Raw genomic sequence first — 12,871 nt, 5'->3', positions numbered from 1 at the left:
GCAGGAATGTCGGAATGAGGAGAGCAAGACTGTTGGATCCCAGTGGTTGGGCTGTGGCAGTTCCATGGGACACACTGTACCAGATACTGCACCGTTGTCTCGAAGGATGATTTGTAGGAGGTAAAGCCAAATAGAAGGAATAATTAAATACAAAGAAATGAGTGGTTTCAATGAGGAAATTCAACCGTGCCATGATGTCTGTCAGACAAATGATAGCAATGAGTGGAGAACTTCCAAGAAACAGTTTAAGTTTGCTGAAACCCTCCTCAGGGGGATTTGTTCCCAGCTTTGGACAGCCTCAACTCTGGCATCCCTGCAGGAAAACTGTGACTAGTGTTTTGCTTTATTATCATAGACACAGGGAGGTATAATTTCATAGATTCTTAGATGCTCAGAGCAAGAAGAGACCTTAATTACCCAGACCACCTCTCTTTTTATATCAGGAAGCAGAGGCTCAGAGCAAAGGGAGTCACACTTAGTCGATCAGCGGTTAAATGAGTGACTGTGTAGCAGAATCTAGAACTGAGGTCTCCTAACTCCTGGACCAGATGTTGGAGATCAAAAACTAAAAGTAAAATACCCAGTGAGAATAAAGTATTTCTGTTGAGCCCAGGAGATGAGAGAGAACTTCCTGGTCCACTGGAGAAACTGCGAAACCAGACGCATGTGTCGGGACATCTTCCCATCTCTGGAATATGATTGATGATCCCATGCCTTGAAAGATGACATCGCTCTTTCTTCCAAAATCCTGCTGTGTTCCAAGGCTGTAGACATACCATTGCTGCTGTGTGTGGTTGAGAAAAAGAATGAAGGGCACTCCTCCCCTCCCCACCCCTGACCTCTCCCCCAGGCTTAGACTGGTTCAGCTCTTTGGTCCATCACTTGGACTCATTCAGCTCCAGAGTGATGCCTCAGGTTACAGCCTTACCTATAAGCCAATTTTTACCAGGATTTCTCCTTGAAAAAAATGTATGGGCTTGATTTTAGGAAATGGGATGTGATTTCTTTGGGGAGGTATATGACCCCAAGTCAGCAGGTCTACTGAAGTTGTCCCTTTGCCCTGGGATCTCGGTCCCACCTGGGCATGGCCTGGCTCCTCCTGCTTTGTCCCAGAGAACGTCTGTCTTGGTCATATCACAGCCAGGTATTCTAGTCTTCACCAAAAGCTACAAAGAAGCAAACAGGATTCAACTGAAGATATCTTATGTTCCTGTAACTAGAAAATTATTTTAGAAAGTCACCGGGCCTCCATCGGCTCAAATGAGGATTTCCATAGTTGGTTGCCACTTATATTGTGCTTGGGGCAGATTTTCCAGAATTTGGCAGGGCTCCCCTTGTTAAAGCCAGTAGCAGGATGTTCAGTTCTCCTGAGTCAGGAGCTCCTAAGAGATAGAAAGGTGGTCAAGTTCTTGGATGGCAATAGGTGACCCACTGACTTTAATGACTGTCATTCTGTCAGCCTTCACATAGCACCGTTCTAAGGTTAAAATAAGTTTCAGAGGGAAATAAGTCAAAAATGGGGTCTATGTAAGAATAACGTGAGTGTGACTTATGATTAAGCGTCAAAAGCCTTGCCCAGGGGTTAGGAATATATTTGTAATTCCTCTTAGACTTGTCAGATGGACTCTACAATTTGTTGCCCAAGAGTAACGCAAAATGAGAGCACGTTTCGCTTCAGTGTTCTATTCTCTTCCTCTGTCCCCAAGCCTGAGTTCAGCGAAGGGGAGAATTCACCCTGAGCTCTCTTTATGGGCAGCGTGTGATGTCACAGTTCTCTCTCTCTCGACTTCATGCAATCCTCATCACAAGCCCACTGAGGAGGTGTTACTGTTTCCATCTTACAGAAAGCTGAAGCTGAGAGGGAGAAGCCGCTAACCAAAACCCGTGTACCTCCAAAGCCCATTCTTCCTCCCCACCCCAAGTCTCCCAGGTCAATAGAAATGCTCCCAAACCATGCCTTGCGGGCTTCCACAAAGCCTTGCCCTCCCACACCCCATCACCTCTAAGTAAAACGATGACAGTCCTGTTGGTTCCCTGGAGAGGAGTGATTCTTGTATTGACTGTTCCCCTTGCTATTCGGCGGGTCCTGTCTGCTCCTTTGCGTGGTTTCACGATCCAGCTGTTGGTGGCAGAGAATCATGCCACATAGATTGCCCATCTGGTTCATGTTGGAATCCATCAGCTCTGGGAGTTTGGTGTGGCTACAGATTATCCCACAAGTGCCCCTTGTTCTCTGCCCCCAAGGATTTCCTTTCATTGTTTTAACCAGACAAGTTCAAATGTCCCTCCTGACTAGTCTTTTGTCTCTAGACTGTCCCTTTATTTCAGAGCCTAGAGATCCTGCAGAAACAGGTGAGTCTTCAAAAACGTTCTCTGGGAGGCCAAAGGCTCAGAACAGTTGTGCTTCTCTTTCTCGATATGAAAAGATCAAGGCTCCCAGTGGAAGCCAACCTGATCTGATAATTGGGCTCTTCTTTTCCCTCTGAATCCTTTTCCAAGGGAGGGGAGCGCAGCTGCACCCTCCAAAGTTCCTGTGAGAGTTCAGGGTCCAGGTGGGAGGCCAAGTTCCAAGGCCGGCAGCCACCTTGCTGTCGAGTGTCAGAGGCTTTGCTGTCGGAGATGTGAGGTGGGCCCTGCCCCACCTTGAAAATCACCTTAGAAAGATGCACCAACTTCATCAGATTTGTCAATCATTTCCTGTTTTAAAGAGGAAGATGCCGCCCACATTGCTTCCAATGGGGTACGGCTATTCTTCTTTCTCTTTTTTCTCTTTGTGACGTAGCAGCGATGGAAAACACCGAAATCTGAAGAGCACACTGAGGTTTCCAGCGACACGAATCCGTTGCATCTGATTTTCGATCGTATTTTCTTTAACCCCCTTTTACGGCATAGAATTCTGGTGCCTTTGCCCCCTGAATTTGTCTCCATGCTACAGTAGGCTTTCTTCACGTTCTGGCTTACATGGGAACACAACTCTTCCACAAGTGGCCTTTAGTGCTCTTTATAATATGATTTCCTGTAATTTTTAAACTGTATGTGTAATTTATATTCTGGCTCTGTCCAATATGTGAACAACTTTAGTAAGTTGATTTCCATATATATTACGCAAACAATTCTTACCTGATTTTTTATGTTCTATCTTAAAACAAATAAATACTGCACCACTTATTAATAAATAGACATTTCAATGATTGTGTGGCAAAGTGTTCTTTGCTTCGTTAACAACACAGAGCGACAAGGAAAGACAGTTCATTATTAGTTGCGGGCAGGAGGAATAGGACGGGATTTGGGTATGTTTGTAAGAAGTGGTTGAGACGCAGAGAATAAAGACACAAGAAAGAAAACATAATTCAATGTTTTCATAGCTACAAAGTGCATGATGTGGATTGCACACCTCCTTTCAAACAGCCACTATACAGGTTGTAGATGTACAGAGTTTAGTGAAACATTATCTAATCGTCACAGTTTTAAGACATTATTACTTCATTTTTATAGGTGAGAAAATTCAGACCCAGAAACATAAGAGACCTGCCCAAGGACAGACATTCATAAGTGAACAGTCACAAGTAGGGCCCAGGACCATCTACCCGCAAGACTCATGCCACTTTCTTTGGAGAAGCTTCCCCTCCTAGACCATGTTGGGGGAAAGACCACATGGGTGACTCAGAGTGAATGTAAGCCAACAGAGAGGAAATTAGTAAAGCTCATATCAGATGGCCTCTCTCTGTTGTCAGTACAGCAGGAAGGGATGTTTTCTCATGAGAAAGAGGGAGTTGGAGCAGGGAACCTTGGGAGAGTTACTTAACCTTTCTCTGTCTTGGTTTATCATCTGTAAAGTGGGGAGAAAAGTGTGTGCCTCGAAGGGTCATTATCCTAGCCAAGGATCTGGCACTCAGCACATGTTCAGTGAATGACAGCTTTTGACTCCATCCTGTACCCACACGCCTTGGCTGCCTTAATTTGGGTTTCCACAAGAATAGAGACAGAATGTTGGATGCAGGTAGTATATTTGGAAAGTGATCCCAGAAAACACAGCTGAGAAAGAGTGGAGAGACTGGAACAGGGAGGGAGAAAAGCCAGTAAAGAATGAGCTAATCCTTGTGGGTAACTGGGCTCAATTCCACCAGGAACCCCCTGAGAACCCATGTGAAATACACCAGAGAATCATTCCACCTTGGGACAGGCGTCTGGGGCATTCATCCACGGAGCCCGGTTCTTCCCTGGTTGAGAGTTGCCCCTGGGATATAAATTCCCTCCTCTGTCAGTTTTCCCGTGCTACAGCTGAGCAAGCTCCCAGGTGCAAAAGCTCTAAGGCAGAGAAGCAGAGAGACGTAGTCAGGGGAGCTGTCTGCCTGCTGTGACCTGTGTACTGTGACCACAGGTGAGCTCGCAGCTGGGCAGAGGGAAAACATGAGCATCTGGTACATAAGCCACTGGATAACCCTACATACACACAGGGAAGCAAAAACCCAGCCAGGTTGCCACAAATCACTCTGTAAGTCAAAGGACAAAGTTGGCCAACACTGGACAAGCTAGTAGTGGTGCCCATGAACTTGTTCATTATTAAAACAGTGCCTGTAACCACTAGGAAGCAGGGTAGAAGGTCTGCTAGAAGATCAGGTCCACATTTGTCATTGTGAAGACCTGTGGCTGACAGGTGAGATGAGCATCCACTCAGCAAACATATGTCCCTCCCCCAATAAAACATACCCACCTCCGGTCTCAGATGACTGCATGACAGACAGAAAAAGAGCCTAAAAATTATATCCCTGAGAAAATCCCTTTCCATCTGCACAAATGGAGCAAAAGCCCATTCATAACCTCGCAGATCCTCCTGGGAGCCAGTTACTGTTCCTAACAATGTCGGCTTCCAACAATGAAGCTTTCAACAATGAACAATGTCGGGCATCCAGGTGACCTGAGACCCTGTGGCTTCCCCACGCTGAAGACGTGTAAGGTGTCTCCCCTGAGAAGAGTCCAATTGTCCTTGTATCCTGCCTCCACATCAAATATGAAAACATTGCCAGCAATTTATCTTCTGGTTCTGGGCAGGTCAGCCCCAGGCCAGTGGAGGGCAGGTGGAGTTGGCAGAGGGAAGCAGAAATGAAATTAGAGAAGTAACAGAGGTCAGGTCATGAACAGCCTCCTGGGTCATGAAAAAGACATTTGCTTTTACTCTGAGTCAGACAGGAAGTCATGCAGGGCTTTGAGTAGAGAGGTGAGAAGATCTGACGGATGCTAACAAGGGGTTCTCTAGCTGCTGTATTGAGAATGCACTGAAGGAGGCAAAGGCAGAGGCGAGGAGATTAATCAGGGACACTACTGCATTAGCAATAATCCAGGTGAGAGCCAAAAGTGGCTTGGACCAGGGTGATGGAGGTGGTGAGAAATCTTAATATTTAGCATCTAGATACCTTTTAAGAATAGAAATGACAGCTATATGTATACATATGTCCCCTCCCTCTTGGATCTCCCCCCTCTGCTGCCCCTTCCCACCCGTATAAGTCACCACAGAGCACCGAGCTGAGCTCCCTGAGCTATACAGCAGGTTCCCACTAGCTGTCTGCTTTGCACATGGTACTGACTCACTTCATTGTACAGCAGAAACTAACACGACACTGTAAAGCAACTATATCCCAATAAAAATAATTTTAAAAAAGAACCCAGCCACAGACAATTAAAAAAAAAAGTAGAAATGACAGGATTTTCTGATCGATTGGATGCGAGATGTGGAAGGAGGACGAGAATCCAGGACGGTGATGCAGTGTTTTATTTGAGCACCTGGAACACTGGACGCGCCATTAATTGAGATGGGAGTAGGTTAGGGAAGGGGCAAGTTTCTGCAAAAGGACGTGAATTTGACTTTTTAAATGTTAAATCTGAGATGCATATGAGGCATCTAGTGGAAATGTTCTGTAGATAGTTGAGCGTGGAATTAAGATCATTTAGGGCTGAAGGTACCTATCTATCTGTCTGTCTGTCTATCTATCTATCTATGGATTTGACAAGTCATGGATAACCTTTAGAACCATGAGACAAGACGCGATCTCCACGTGAACAAGTAGAGAGAAGAACGAGGAGACACCTAAGGACTATACCCAGCAACCTCAGGACGCCAAGGAGACGAGGCGGAACCAGCAGAAGAGGCTGAGCAAAAGCAGTTGATGAAACAGAAGACGATCAGAAGAGTATGGCGTTGGGGATGCCAAGCGCAGACCTCATCTCATGGAGTGAGTGACCTACTGCAGGCACGGAGTGCTACTGAGAGTGAGCAGAGCAGTTAGCCACATGGGAGTCGTGGAGACCTTGACAAAGGTGGTTTGGGTGGGGTGCTGCTGTGATGCCTGATTGGCGTGGCCTTGGGAGAGAGGAGAGGAATTGGGGGCGTTGAGCAGGGACAACTCACAGTGACCACCTTGAGCACACAGCTCCATGGCACTGAATAAATTCATAACAGTGTGCAACTATCCCTAACTTCCATCTCCATAACTCTTTCCTTCTTGCAAAATTGAAACTCTGCACCACCCATTCAAGAGTAACTCCCCATTCTCCCTCCCCACCCCCATCCCTGGCAACTACCATTCTACTTTCTGTCTCTATGATTTTGACTATTAGGTGCCTCGTACAAGTGGAAGCCTGCAGCATTTGTCTTTTTGTACCTGCATTTTTAAGTACAAGGAAAATGAGCCTCAGAGAGGTCAAGCAGTTTGCCCAAGGCCACACAGCTAGCCAGTCACTGAAGCAGAACCACGGCTGTGGCTTTTGTTCCTGCTGCTTCATCCAGAAATGTTACTGTTAGCACAGTAGGTATATTTCACAAGAATCGACCAAAAGTTCAGAAATGCAATCTTTCTAGGCAGACAATGGGTAACAATTCTCAAATGTCTACCTTGAACCAGGTGCTGCAAGCCCTTTCCTTACGACCATTCTATCCTTCTGACAGCCTTCTGCGGTGGCTACTATTGTCATCTTCATTTCGTAGATGAGAAAAGTAACTTTGAGGTAACTGATCTCCCTAAACTGAAATGTACAGGCCAGGAAGGCAGGGATCCTGACTGGCTTATTTGGAGCTGAGTCCCCAGCACCCTGAAAAGGTCCGGCACACAAACGGCTCTCCTACCATTCCCGTAGACAGTGTTTGGCCCCTGCCTCGTTTTCCGACAATATCCTCACTGTCCCCCACCTCCTGCGTGGGTTCCAGCTGGCCTGAACCACTGTAGGTGCTGGGGATGCAGGATGCTTGAGGTACAAGGGTACCTGCCCTGAAGGTACACACATACACACAACCTACTGAGGGAGACAGACAAGCAAAGAGATCATCCCAATACAGCACAATAAGATAAATACAAAAATATTACCCTTAATGGGATAGGAGGGTATCAGAGAAGGCTTCCTGGTGACGGGGAGGTCTGAGGTGAGACTAAAAAGGATGAGGTAAAGTTTGGGGTGTGGGTAGCTGAAGGGAGCATATCACAGCCAAAGAGATCTTCACATGTGGATAATGAAATTCAAATTTATATCATTTTTACACATCATGAAATACTCTTCTTTTGCTTTTTTACAACTGTTTAAAAACGTAGAACCATTTTCGGCTTTACAAGAATAGGCAACGGGGCCAGGCTTGCCCACCCTGCTAAAATTCACGAGCAACCCCTAGCCCGTTCTTCAGAAGACTTCCACTGGCTCACGGGACAGGTGATGCTTGGCTCACAGACCTTTACAGCAGGAAGGGGAAATCATCACCCTGTGATCCTGTTCTGCTCCTTCAATACATGTAATTACTGTCAGAAGAGGTTTCCCATCCCACGCTGAATCAGTGCTTTGTCATTCTGTTCACGGATGCTATTCAGTTCATAGCAAAGGCATTTTTCTCCAGTGGAGGTGATCCGGTTTCACCACTGTGACTTCTTGGTAGGATTATTATTCCTTTTTTTTTTTTTTTTTCCAGAGGACTTAAAGCAAAGTTATCAAGCCTTTCCCCACCTCCACCCTCTGTATCTTTCACTAAGAACTCATATAAACCCCACAGCTCTGACTTAGCTGTTAATCTTTCAGGCTGCTTAAATTCTTTGAAGTCATTTATCCTGCTCGGGAGACAGGTAAGTCACATACCGTAGAGATTTGCAAACCCTTCAGTTCCCTCTACTCCCCAAAGCATGAAGCCAGATAAGAAATGCGTCTGCTGTAATTCCCAAACTCTGGGCTCCTGGTTGCCGAATGATAGGAGAGGAGTTTCTATCACCCAATCCCTTACTCTGCACTTAAGCTAAAACTCACCCCTTGATCACAGTCAGTTTCTTTCCATTTTTTCCCTTAAGCTATCGATTAGCATCTTAACGCAGTCCTCAGCCGGGAGGATGGCTTGTCCTCACATCTGTGATAAAGGAAACATGATCTTTAATCCAAAGAATTGGAATGAGAAGAAAAGAATGTCCTGAAAAATGGCTGGCAGCAAGGCAACAGCTCAGAAACTATACTTTCTCAGAGGCCAATCAATCATGGATTTGGGCGGCAAACAGACCGGGATTCCACTCCTGGCTCTTTCAGCTACGTTCCCAGGGGCCGGTTGCTTGTCTGGGCCTTGCTTTCCTCAAACTATAAAATAAGGATGATAACCCCTAAGTGGGATTACTTCCAGGACCAGTGCATATCATATGTAAACTTCCTGGCACCTCAGATAGTCAAGAAATAATAGATTCTTTGCTTCTTTTTCTGAATGAACTGTTTTTGAAAAGCCAGAACCTCCCCTTTCAGTGTCTCGCCCGGGCAGTGGAGCCGACTGCCGGGGTGTACGGTCCTAGGCCTCTAGGTCCTCCTCACAGACAGGGAGCTGGTCCTCACCAGGAAGGATGCTGAGTGCAAGTGTTATCTCCAGATTCTTGGATGCAATACCATAGACATGTATGTCACTTCCACAAGACTCTTAGGTAAGCAAAGCTCTCTCTTTTATTAAAAGAGAGAGCTTGTGCACAAGGGAGGTGGAAGAAAGTGCCAGCTCCCTGAGAAGGGGCGAGTTGCTTTTATAACAACAGGGAGGGTTTGTCTCATCATCACTGGTTAATCTCCAGAAATCATCAAACTTCTTTGATCAGCACCAGGTGGCTCCATGGTGGCTGTCGGGAATAGGGAGCGCTTTGGTGAGGGAAAAGGAGTGCATGAGAATTCTCTGCAAGAAAACATCGGAACAGATAAGGTTAAAATTGATAGTTGAGCTTCTTGTCTTGTGGCAACTAGGTATACTCCTTAGTGTAACAGAGATAAAGTTAATCTTGTACTCCTGTGAGCCTGGTTTTCGTCTCTGGGACTCAGGACCCCAGAGCCTTTGTTCTTTTGCTTCCAAGGCCCGTTTGGCCCAAGGTCTTCCCCCAGTCCTTTTTCAAAATGGCTGTACTCTCGTCTTCCTGTCTCAAGTGCGCCGTTACAATGTACTGAGAACGTGCTGCTCTGACTGGGGCTGGTCCGAACAAGATGGACTTCAGTGTGAGTTTTGACCCTGACACTGACATTATCATCATTCTGTATCTGACTGGCCATCTTTCGGCTGCAAAGTCCAGTGAGAAAGGTAGGTTTCCTTGGCAGGCTAGACTAGTCTTTGTTGATTGGTGATTCCCATTAATTGGAAGTAATACAATGTTTAACTAAGGCTCCAGCAGCTTTGTTCTGACCACTCACATTTCCAGCTCCAGGGCTACTGCCAGTCAGACACAGACAGACTGTGAATTCATTTCACAAGCCTCTTGGGCTGATTCATGGATCATGGATCCCAATGACACTTCTCAGCGCTTCTCCTGGGAGTGTGACTGGACTTCTTACCCTTCCACCCACCAAAATGCTTTGAAATAATCATCAATTCTGTTTGTTTCCAACCTCAGGTCCTTTTGTGGCACTCTGGGCTGGTATTTTGAAGGGCAGGAGACTAGAGCAGAACATGGTTAAAAAAAGGACACAAACTTTAGTATCTGGGAGACCATGGTTCAAACCCCAGTTCTCCCACTTAGAGCCACGTGACCACGAGTAGGGGGCTCTCCCACCGATCCCCGGGGCCCTCTCTTGTATAATTGAAATATCAGTGTCTCTCTCATGGGATGCTTGAGAAGGCAAAATAACAGAGATAATAGCCAAAAGTGGAGGCTCAATAAATTATACTGTTGGAGAGGAAAGAATAACTGTTTCCTCCACCCTCTTAGGTTCGGTATCTGGGGCTCTGCAAATTGAAATGACAAAAAGATTAGCAGGAATAAAGGTTTATTTCATATACATATGGGATGGGAGCACCACAGAAATAAATGCAAACCTCAAAAAGGTGGTCAGGCCCTGAAGCTTCTATATCATTTTAACAGAAGGATGTTAAGTTTGTGGGGAAGTGACAAGAAATAAAAAGGGTTTTGAGTTTCTAGGGTGCTAAATCGTGGAAAGGTAAATATATGGGGAAACTAGTGGAAGATAAGAGTTATTTTAGTAAGGTTCGTTTGTGCAGTCCCATCTTGGTGCCAACTTTCCATTCCCTTCATGGCCATAAGACTCCCCCTCCCGCCAGGAAGGAGAATTTATGGCAGACCTGCTCTTAGTCAGAGAGAGGAGGCTCCAAGAAGGCTTCTTTCTGCACCTGTTGATTCTCAACGGGCTTTAGATCAAAATAATCCATAGGCCAAAGTGGTATATTTGGGGGCAGCATATTTTGACCCCACTGAGTATGTTATCATTGTCATTGTATCACTACATGACTAGCTTTTATGCCAGTGTCACTGGCTGTTTATTCAAAAATAGCCATGGGAAACAACAAGGTCCTACTGTATAGCACAGGGAACTATATTCAAACTCCTGTGATAAACCATAATGGAAAAGAATATGTATATGTATAACTGAATCACTTTGCCGTACAGCAGAAATGAACACAATATTGTAAATCAATACTTAAAAAAAAAAAAAAAAAAGAATAAAAAAATGGCCATGGGAAATGCAGTGAAATAATGATGACTCCGTTTCAGAGGAAATTTTTGGACGTCTGATCCAGTCTTGGTAAAATATAACCTTGAAGATTGTAATTCCATCCACATGGGGAATATTGTTCCTCTTTCTTACTCTTAGAGTACCACCATCTTTTGAAGCACCAACACTTTTATTTATTTGTTAAGAATTTACATAGCCTTTGCTCTGCACCATATACCATTCACTGTATTTTATAAATATAACAGCCTTGGGTGAGGAAAGTAAGACAGAGAGAGGTTTAATCACTTGCACAGCAGGAGTGACCAAACCAAGGAGCAAAGCCAGGCAGCTGGGCTCCAGGGTCTGTGCTTGTAACACCAATGCCATGAGCTCAACAAAGATTTTTTGAGTGAATGCAGGTTAAGTATCTAGAGCCAGACGTCACTCAAGATGCAAATCAAGTCTGTGAGACCCTAACCCCTGCTCCTTCCTCTGCCCTAGAGTGTCCCAAGGTGGCCCAGGCTCTTAAGGGGGATTCTGCCTGCCCATGATGACTGGCGTTATGTACCGAGCACCTATATGTGCCAGGCACTGGGTTAAGTACTTTAGATTCATTATCTTAAATCCTCACAAAGACCTTATGAGCTAGGTTCTCTTATCCCCATTTTGCTGATGAGGAAAAACAAGCTTCAATGAGTAGACAGATTTACGAGAATAAGAGGACTCCAAGAAAGCGCCCCCCCAGCCTTGTGAGGCCTATCTCTGTCCAGGGTGACATCCAGAAGAAACACCACTTAAGTATCTACCAATAATTAAAAAGCAATTTAAACGTTTACGAGGATCTTTCAAGAAAATTCCAAAGGTGGTTCTATCCCTAATGGGTAGCAAAACTTCTTAAAATATAATTTTCCGTGAAGATGCTCAATTCCTGAGACAATTTTCACCCCAGTGCACTTTCTCTTGACATTTCTCCTCTTCCCCAAGTCACCTTCCAGATCTATTCCGTTCTCTACCACTGGCAAATTTCTACTCTTTTCAAATCAAGTCTGCGCAGCCCCTATTAAATGGGTAATATATTAATACCTACACATCAAGATTGTGTAGTTATGACGTGACAGTGTGCGTCAGGCAGCATTCTGTGTGGTGTCTGGCGCACAGAAAGCACTCAATAAATTTTCACCATCCTTCCTATTAGTCTCAGCTTTGCGGCTTTTAACTGTCAGACTGATTCCGCACAGCAAATGCCCAGGTGAAAGCCTGGCACACAGTGCTGCAGTGAAGGAAAGAGAGTGTGAACACTCAAATGTATGTGTGTATTAATATTATCTTCTTATTTATAAGCAGCAGTGATGCTGTATTTGAAGGGTATTTTCCATCTAAACAGCAGGAAAACCCATGGAAGAGACACTGATTCTCCCTGCATATGCATGCACCCCTCCCATATTCCCAGACTTCCTGCAGTTATTCAGGACCACATGAGTAATTCTGGTGGAGGCTGTAAATGAATGTAAGCGTGTCACTTCCTGCCAGAGCATTTAAGAGTTGGTGCATAATCCTCCAGGTCTCTCCCTTCCACTGCCACTATGAGTCAATGACTAAGGAGGCCACAGGGATGGAGACCTACAAGAAGGTGGAACCTCCATCATCCAGGGCCCCTGAGTGAGCGTGAAGGGCAGTTCCCCACCACTACGCAGAGAGTACAGACTATCAACAAGAAATCGACTTTTATGGCTGAATTAAGCCAGTGAGATTGCAGAGTTAATTTGTTACCTCAGCATAACCTCACCTATCCTAACTGTACAATGGCTTTTATCAATTGTATTTGTAATGACTCTGCATGCAGTATTCTCAAGGATCTTCTGCATCAATGTGGTTAGTAATCCAGCTGGTTTCCTCCAAGTGCTTGCTTGCTTGCTTCCAGGTGGGCCAGAGTATCCAAGAC

The sequence above is a fragment of the Lipotes vexillifer genome, unplaced genomic scaffold, assembly GCF_000442215.2.
Source record: "Lipotes vexillifer unplaced genomic scaffold, Lipotes_vexillifer_v1.1 scaffold796, whole genome shotgun sequence".
Classification (NCBI taxonomy): domain Eukaryota; kingdom Metazoa; phylum Chordata; class Mammalia; order Artiodactyla; family Lipotidae; genus Lipotes; species Lipotes vexillifer.
Note: the sequence above shows the minus strand (reverse complement) of the source record.